We start from the raw sequence: 10,000 nt of genomic DNA on the forward strand, positions 1-10,000 counted from the left end.
GCTCTTCTGCATGTATATATATATATATATATATATATATATATATATATATATATATATATATATATATATATATATATATATATATATATATATATATATATATATATATATCTTTTGCCATAAACAAGTGATTAAGGATGAATGTTCAAATAGGTACATTATAAAAATACATACCTAACAGACATTATCAAAAATAAAGAAAAATGCATGGAAAATACAGATTATTATATGGTACATTGCTAGCAAATGATTATATGTTACCCCCCAAAAAATACTGATGTACATATGATTCGGTAACTTGTTAAAGAATAGTTGTCACCTTTGTCAAAAATACAGATTATTATAATACGGTAACTATTAAAAATATTCTTTACCTTGGTATAGATACAATTTCAGTGCACGAACATAAATTCCTGGTACATAATCGCACCATGGTTTCGTATATTTATATATAGGGCTTATATGTTTTATTAGATACCCATAGATTCTTTATTTTAACATTTAGGGCTTATATATTATATTAGGTGCCAAATTTTTTTTTTTTTTTTTTTTTAATATTTTCAAAATGCAAATGTCTTAGAGTCTCTTCAACTGCATATTACTAGGGTACTGACCGCCTTTCGTGCACAACAATATTCCAAACAATTTTACTCCTTTTAGCGAATGAAAGGGCCAATTTCAAAAGGCTCTAAATTGAAACAAGTAAGGAGTTTTGTCTGTACATGGCAAAACGTTCTGTTTGAGCTCCACCTGTCTATGCCTTAACCTACTCCAATCAAAGATGTTAACGGCGATAAATATCATCACCGTAACGCTGATTGCTACTAGTAACACGTAGGAATGAAGATCTGCATAAGTCGGTGACGGGTGGTCCATCTCGGTTAATTTCATCAACCGCTTAGCCACTCGTGCATTGTATGTGAGAGGTAAAGCTGGGATTGTAGTGGTCCACGTGAAATTCGTGAAGTAGGCCCGTTCCCTGATGATAGTGTTAATTCCTCGGACCGTGTAATTCGTGGACATACCAATGCAACCATCTGCTGCAACAAAGATTTGGGAATAGGACGTGGATCCGTCCGGGCATGATACATTGAAGTCAGCCTTGTCGTATCGTATCCACGAGCCGTTGTTCAGTCTGCAATTGAACTTATTATCGTCAAAGGGATAAAGTTTTTTCAGACAATTTTCATGTGTATGGGAGAGAGCACCGTTTAGAACTATCCCTAACTCGCATGAATCCATTGATTTTTTATGGAATTCAAAGGAGTCAGCTGTACATATCTTTTTATTCATTGCGTCTGAACAAGGAGTTAATTGATTTAAGTCTTCAATGACCGTATATGTTTCCTTATCAGGGGAAATCAATACGTGTACTGTCAAACTGGATATTACTGGGCTTGAGTTATTTGTCATGAATGTCACAAATGGTGATATCTTGTATGATTGCCAGGCATCGGAAGAATCAAAGGGAATTGTAATCATAATCCTGTAATTTTCAACGCTTACTGTAATTAGGCTGTAATAAAATTCTAACCTATGTGCGTCTAACAAAGGAATATAACCTATTTTCTCCCGTCCGTTCTCCAGAATTAAAGTTAAGTCTTTTATAGGCAACAAATATGGTGAGAGAACACCTTTAGTTGCCAACGTAATAGCTTCCACATAGTCTTTTAATTTCTCAATGAAATGTGCAATTTTATTATGGATATGATCTATTTTTGAATTATAATATGTTAACGTTGCCAACAAGTCTTTTACTTTCATAATCTGACTGATATTACTAGAATGTTCGTTCACCAAACTCATAATTTGATTGATTGCAGTTAACTGATTCCTTAGTTATGATAAAACTAATTCGTTTTCATGTGTTAAAAACTCAATTTTCTTATTTTGATTACTAATTTTAAGACGATTAGAAATCCCTAAGCCTAAACTTGCAACAGATCCAAAGATGTTTAGTGCAGCAAAAATAAACAGGTTACGTTTTTCAAGGTTAGCGTGTCTTACTGTCCACATCAAAAGGTCACGAGCCAAAGATTCTGCCTCATAAGTCTTATTTTGCAAGTCTTGGGATAACATCTCTGCGACTTTTAGTGTCGGTGCAAGCGAACTCTCTATATTAAAAGGAAAGTGTCTTTTACGCATTTCATTTAATGAAGCATCAAACCTTGAAATGTCGCTCTGTAAGCTAGTGACGTCATTCTCTGGGAGAAAAATAGCTTGCATGCGTACTTCTATAACTATATTGCTTGCAGTAATAAATACGTTTTCTGTTCTCTCTACTATAGTGCCATATTTAAAATCTATACTTTTAGTTTTAGAGCTCTTCCCACACGAGAAAAATATCTGAGCGAACAATATCACTCCTAACAATAAAAACTTCATTTTGGAAACCTGTAATGAGAAAAATATATGTAATTACTCCTGTACTAAGAAGAAAAAAATGTTAAACTATAATTTTCATAGATAAAAAATAAAAAAATAAATCCCTCACTTCCTTCTCTCTGATTCTAATTTCTTATGTGAGCCAATGGTACAATTCTCTCATCAGTGGGTTGGGATACATTTTGAACTCTAAATTTATTGGCCATTAATGTTTCCAAAATGTTAAATGGGCCTTTAAACTTAAGTGTTAGTTTATAATTGAGTCCTTTACATACATTTTCCTGTATGTATACATTATCACCCATAGTATATGTTTTAGTTGGCTTCGCTATTTTATCATGATTCCTTTTCATTATGATTTGTGATTCTTCTAAAATCTTTCAAAGGATATCGAAACGACTTTTCCTTGCATTTATACATTCATTTAAAGGATTTGATAAATTAGTTGTAGGGGTTAATACATGGGAAGGCATTCTAACTGGGTACCAGACAATGCCTCGTGCGGCGACATTTTAATTGATATATGATATGAGTGATTCAGAGTACTTAGTACCGCAGGTATTGCAATATTCCAGTTGGGGTCTGATCCCCCTAGTGTTAATCTTAATATGTTTAAAACCCTCTTATTCGCTCTTTCCACTAGCTCATTAGACTCTGGGTGATAGATCATGGTATTGAGTTTCTTTATGCTAAGGAATTCACACAACGAGGTAAGGAAATGATTATTAAATTTTCCACCCAAGTCTGAAATTATCATGTGTGGAATTCCATGTTTACAAATGTAACACTCGTAAATCTTCCAAGCGCATTCAATCGCAGTTTTAGTTTTAAGCGCTATCAGTTCTGTATATCGAGTAAAAGCATCTACAATTACTAAGAGGTGCTTATTTCCTCTGTCTGACTCGTAAAATCCTGTTAATAAATCTAAATGTATCCTTTCAAAGTGTAGATTGGGCACGGGATAAGCCCCTAGGCTGATAGGTGTTTTCGTGTGCCCTTTTTTTTCCTCACAAGTGCGACATTTAGCTATGGGTTTTTTATATCTGTAAGCATCATAAGCCAAAAAAAACAATGATTTGGCATTCTGTGACATTATGGAGAACCCCGGGTGTCCATGCAATGGATGTGCATGCAACCAATTTAAGACAGTGGATATAAGTGAGATTGGTACCACAACCAGGTCGTTAGTCACATGTGGTGTATTGCGGGTTTTCCTTGTCACGGATCTACACAGAATATTGTCTTTGATTATATAAATCTGCTGCGTATACTTTTATTTACGCTTTCCTTCCAAAACATTTATAATTTTTTTCTAATTTCTGATCTTTTCTTTGCTCAGTCTGTAATAATTCAGCACTCCATCCCAGATCTTCCTGTTCAGATACAGTTTTAACAATAGGCATGGATGTTGATATATCTATTAATTCAGCTAATGGCTCCGTATAAGATGACACAGGGTTGCATGATGATGCATCAGCAATGATATTTGCTTTCCCTGGAATTATTATTATTATTATTATTATTATTATTATCCAAGCTACAACCCTAGTTGGAAAAGCAAGATGATATAAGCCCAGGGGCTCCAATAGGGAAAAATAGCCCAGTGAGGAAAGGAAATAAGGAAATAAATAAATGAAGAGAACAAATTTACAATAAATCATTCTAAAATAAGTAACAACGTCAAAACAGACATGTCATATATAATCTATTAACAACATCAAAAACAAATATGTCATAAATAAACTATAAAAAGACTCATGTCCGCCTGGTCAACAAAAAAGCATTTGCTCCAACTTTGAACTTTTGAAGTTCTACTGATTCAACCACTCGATTAGGAAGATCATTCCACAACTTGGTAACAGCTGGAATAAAACTTCTAGAGTACTGCGTAGTATTGAGCTTCGTGATGGAGAAGGCCTGGCTATTAGCATTAACTGCCTGCCTAGTATTACGAACAGGATAGAATTGTCCAGGGAGATCTGAATGTAAAGGATGGTCAGAGTTATGAAAAATCTTATGCAACATGCATAATGAACTAATTGAACGACGGTGCCAGAGATTAATATCTAGATCAGGAATAAGAAATTTAATAGACCTTAAGTTTCTGTCCAAAAAATTAAGATGAGAATCAGCAGCTGAAGACCAGACAGGAGAACAATACTCAAAAAAAGGTAGAATTAAAGAATTAAAACACTTCTTCAGAATAGATTGATCACCGAAAATCTTGAAAGACTTTCTCAATAAGCCTATTTTTTGTACAATTGAAAAAGACACAGACCTAATATGTTTCTCAAAAGTAAATTTACTGTCGAGAATCACACCTAAAATTTTGAAAGAGTCATACATATTTAAAGAAACATTATCAATACTGAGATCCGGATGCTGAGGAGCCACCGTCCTTGACCTACTTACAATCATACTTTGAGTTTTGTTAGGATTTAACTTCATACCCCATAATTTGCACCATGCACTAATTCTAGCTAAATCTCTATTAAGGGATTCACCAACCCTAGATCTACATTCAGGGGATGGAATTGATGCAAAGAGAGTAGCATCATCTGCATATGCAACAAGCTTGTTTTCTAGGCCAAACCACATGTCGTGTGTATATAGTATGAAAAGTAATGGGCCAAGAACACTACCCTGTGGAACACCGGATATCACATTCCTATAATCACTATGGTGCCCATCAACAACAACTCTTTGAGATCTATTACTTAAAAAATTAATAATAATGCAAAGAAACGACCCACCCACTCCCAACTGTTTCAGTTTGAAAACAAGGGCCTCATGATTCACACGGTCAAAGGCAGCACTAAAATCAAGGCCAATCATACGAACTTCCCGACCACAATCAAGGGATTTCTGTACAGCATCGGAGATGATCAAATGCCACCGAGTTCGTTTGGTGCTGTGACTAAAGCCTTTAAAGAAGTCGGTTAGGGTTTTATGATCAGTAAGAACCTCCACGGGATAACCGTATATTATGAACTTAAAATGCACTAGTGAATTAACAATAGCTAGCCCATCCTTGTCTATTACTGCATACTTACTTTCGGAAGTTCTCAGTTTTCGTGAATAAAAAGCTATCGGGAAAAATTGTTTTTCATATTGCTGAACCAATACCCCACATACTCCTAAGTCTGAGGCGTCTGTTGCAATGAAGAATTCCTTACCGAAGTCAGGAAATTTTAAGATAGGAGAACTACACAGTTCATCTTTCAAGGTATTAAACGCCTGTTGATGCTGCTCAGACCATATGAAATTTACGCCCTTCTTCGTAAGATCAGTTAGGGGTGCGGCTATTATTGAATAATTGCGTATAAAACGCCTGTAATATCCACAACACCCCAGAAATTGCTGTATTGCCTTGACATTAGTAGGTATCGGAAAGTTACGGATAGCCGACACCTTATCGTGGACTACTTTATGACCTTGGCTAGACACCATAAAACCTAAATAGACTAATTCTGTCTTGAAAAATTCAGACTTACTAATCTTTACCCTTAAGTTATGTTGTCTTAGTCTCCGTAGTACTAGTTCTAGTTAACGTAAATGTTCTTCTAAGGTATTAGAAAAGATTACAAGGTGGTCCATATAGGCATGCAACATATCCCCTAGCAAGTGTCCAAACACTATGTTAATCATTCTAGTAAATGTTATAGGAGCACGACGTAAACCAAAAGGCACACTCAAAAATTCATAATGTCCCATGGCTTTGCTGAAAGCAGTGTATAGGATACTATTTTCTTCTATTGATATCTGGTGAAAGCCCTTAAGTAAGTCCAAACTGGTAAAATATTTATTCTGACCTAACAAAGATAAAATATGCCCTGTTTGATCTTTTTTCGATACAACTATTAATGGAAAATTATAAGGGCTGTTCGATTTCCTAATGACTCCTTCTTCTAGCATTTTACCAACTTCATCATTTATCTCATTCTGAAATTTCATAGGGAGTCTGTACGAGGGTACATAGATATTTTTCTGCTTGTCCTTTAACCTTATTTGATGTTCGATAACATCTGTTTTTCCTAAGGATCCATCCATAGTGGAAAAAACATCATGATATTCAGTTAAAAGTCCAAAAATATTCTGCTGAATTTCTTCTTCTTGAATGTCTTTATTGATTTTATTTCTAATAGAAGGCAAAAGAGATTCATCCGCAACTGATTGAGCATGATTGATTTCAGCGACGGTAAGAATACGATGTTTATAAACTTCTACATCCAAAATATGTTGATTTTTAGGAATTACTAAAGTGGTATTTAAATGATTACAGACTTCAATATTATATGGTTGTTGTGAGCCTACTGTATAAATAGCTTTTGTGACGGACAATCCGTTAGTTTTCAAAGTATCGGAAAGGATTAATATTTCAGTTTACGGTAACGTTTTCTTTACTTGCACTATTAAATTCGAAGTTACGTTCGGCTCGATAGATTGTGTACAAGATGATATTACGGGTGTACGAGAATTATGTTTTGTCGCTTATATTATTTCTTTATTAATGAGACAAGTTATTGGTTCTTCAACGTACGTCACTGTTTTATTTGTCGTCTCCTTTTTATCCAAAACTGATTTTAAGGTATTAGAAGACTTATAGAATTTTCATTTGATATACACTCCGTGCTAGGCAGGGGCTAAGATATTGTTTTGATTTCCCATTGACGGGTATCCTATAATTACAGCTGGATACATATCTATATTTTGTACAACAACAAAGGTATCGGCAAACATGCGCTTACCGACCTTGTACTGAACATGAGTTACGCCTATTACATTTAGTTCATTATTTTTTACACCCGAGAGCCTCACTCCGGACTTCTCTATAGGGAAGTTTGAAAACAACAAATGATGTGTCCTCAAATCCATGATATTACTTGGACTACCATAGTCAAAAAATAATGTAAAGGATCGGTGTTCTGAATTTACAGCATATAATGTTGGTCGTAACTCCTTTTTGGCTTATTATTGTGTGAATTTGTTGCAAATCTACGGGACCATGCACGGATTTATTTGATACGGTCGTGTGTTTCATAGGAAAATCTATTGCCTCAAAATGATCTGATAAAACATCACTCTCTTCCCCATTGGAATTAATTATGTGGTATTTGCTTTGCTCTGCACATTCTGAAAATTAGTCTGACCTTGCGAGTTCTGGCTAGACGGCCCCGGATCAGAGTTATTTGAAGCACTATTTGTTTGTTTTTGATTTTGAACAGCATTGACGTTTGGCTGTTTCTTTTTATTGAATTAAGGATTTTTCTTGTTATTTCCATAGGGAACTGACTGTCGAATTGACTGTGTATTTCTAGGATTTTGTTGTTGATTACACGAGTAGCATCGACTATATGAATGAGTTGAACTATTATGTATCGAACAATATCGCGTTCTCCGGTCTGCGATCAAGTGACCTTGATGTTTGCAATTATAACACGTCATCCCTGCAGCTTGACTATTATTAACTACGTTAACTTATTGTGTCTTAGTTTCACTTTTTGCAGAACTTGTGTAAACAAGGGATCAAGATCAGTACACTTAGACATGTGTTTTTTTATATGTTTATACACATCCAATTCTGTACTTTCGGCCTTTAACTTTTTATCAAAACACCGCACTAAAGCTTCTTGCAACATAAGTGCCATGCAGGTTAAATACATTAATCGTAAAAATCCTTCACGGAGATGTTATCTATAGTAACCCAAGTGGAATTACCTAAAATATCTTGATACTCGTTTAGCCTATCGGCAATGAGAGCTGCTCTCTCTATAATATTAAGCCGAGTCAAAGTGGATTGATTAAGTGTATTTCTTAATGTTAAAACTACATCTAAGGCTTCCTCACCGCCATAGATCGCACGTAGCCTAACTTTGAAATCGTCCCATGTAACTGCCTCTTTAAAAGGAACTCCCCTCAAGTATGCACTCGCATCTCCTTTAGAAAAGTCTATAAAACTTTTAGCTTCTTCTAATTCTACAAATGGGTCTACGATTTGTTTAGCATTTAAGTGAGCGTCGACGGAAAAAATCTAAGACTCGACATTCTGAGGTAAGAACCTATTGACCCGACCTTGAAAAGGATGGATAGCTGTACGTGCATTTACTAGTGTTACAATGGGAGCGGGGTTACTAGGTCCTGAAGTGGGGTTACTCAGACTCAAAGGAGGAGTCATGTTTACTTTAATTTTTTTCTATCTCTACGACTCCTTGCAATCCTATCAAAATCTCTATATGAATACAGACGTCCACTGCGTTAACGCATAAGCACTTTACAATAAAGATATGTTGCAGATTATAACATAATCCCCCAAAACAATGGCACTAATATAAAGATATTCCCCGAGAACTTCTGAAAGAAAATGGAATTAGCACAGAGAAAAAAAAAATCTAGTCGAGAATTCGAAGTTGAATACAGATTAGCAAACAACTCACCCCAGCAACAATGGACGATCGACTCGTGATAACAACACTTCATTGTCTAAAACTGAATTGAATAAAGAAATGTACTTAGCTTCAGTTTATATGGGCAAAGCGCGATGTCGTCATTTCCTCTCTCTCTCTCTCTCTGGTTTGCGAGAGTTTAGCTGTTTGGGTAAATGTTTTAGGTCTGATTTCCCATCGTAATGTTGAATGTTTTGCTTCCTGGATATGATTCTTGAATGTTTGATAGACGTTGATAAAGTTGAATGTCAGTCCTTCGTTTTCTTAAGATGTTGATTGAAGTTTCAGTTCCTCAGTTTGTATAATATTTATAGTTGATATTTGATGCGTTCATTTCTTTGGTGGACGTAGATACTTCGTCAAAATTATAGATTCATTACTGTTGTAACTGCTAAGTATTACATTTTAAATTGGTGGTTCTTAAAGTTGATTCTCTGGTTATTAAAGTTGATTAGCTGGTTCTTAAAGTTTAACCGCTGCCACCAATTGTTGGTGTGGTACTGTTATAAACACACATTATGGTTCCAATCAAATGTCTCTTCAATGTGCTATATATATATATATATATATATATATATATATATATATATATATATATATATATATATATATATATATATATATATATATATATATATATATATATATATATATATAGACTTGCAGGTTACTTCTTCCGAATAAGTCTATGTAAGTTAACTTTTGAAACAGTTTATTAGCAGCTCCATCACAGGAGTATAGATCGTTTGGTCGGATGACCATTCCGTATGAGATGTTGACAAGGACTAACAAAAATATAATGTCTGATGATAACGTATGCTTAGTTATCTCAGCATTTATGTAAATATGTAAACACAATATTAATACAGAAAGCCATCTAGATCAGGTTACACACTCAACTCTTTCTCACGGGATACTTTGTATTATTTACTCATCATGCAAAAATGTTACATAGCAAAGGTTTGGCTTTCGCATCCTGTCAATGACTGACTTTGCGTTTCTCACACTCCTCCTAACTTCTCCATTGATCACTTGGGTCATGGATTCGATCATGTAATTTACAAATATTACATATATATATATATATATATATATATATATATATATATATATATATATATGCATATATATATATATATATATATATATATATATATATATACATATAT

The sequence above is a fragment of the Palaemon carinicauda genome, chromosome 14 (genome assembly GCF_036898095.1).
Source record: "Palaemon carinicauda isolate YSFRI2023 chromosome 14, ASM3689809v2, whole genome shotgun sequence".
NCBI classification, from domain to species: Eukaryota; Metazoa; Arthropoda; class Malacostraca; order Decapoda; family Palaemonidae; genus Palaemon; species Palaemon carinicauda.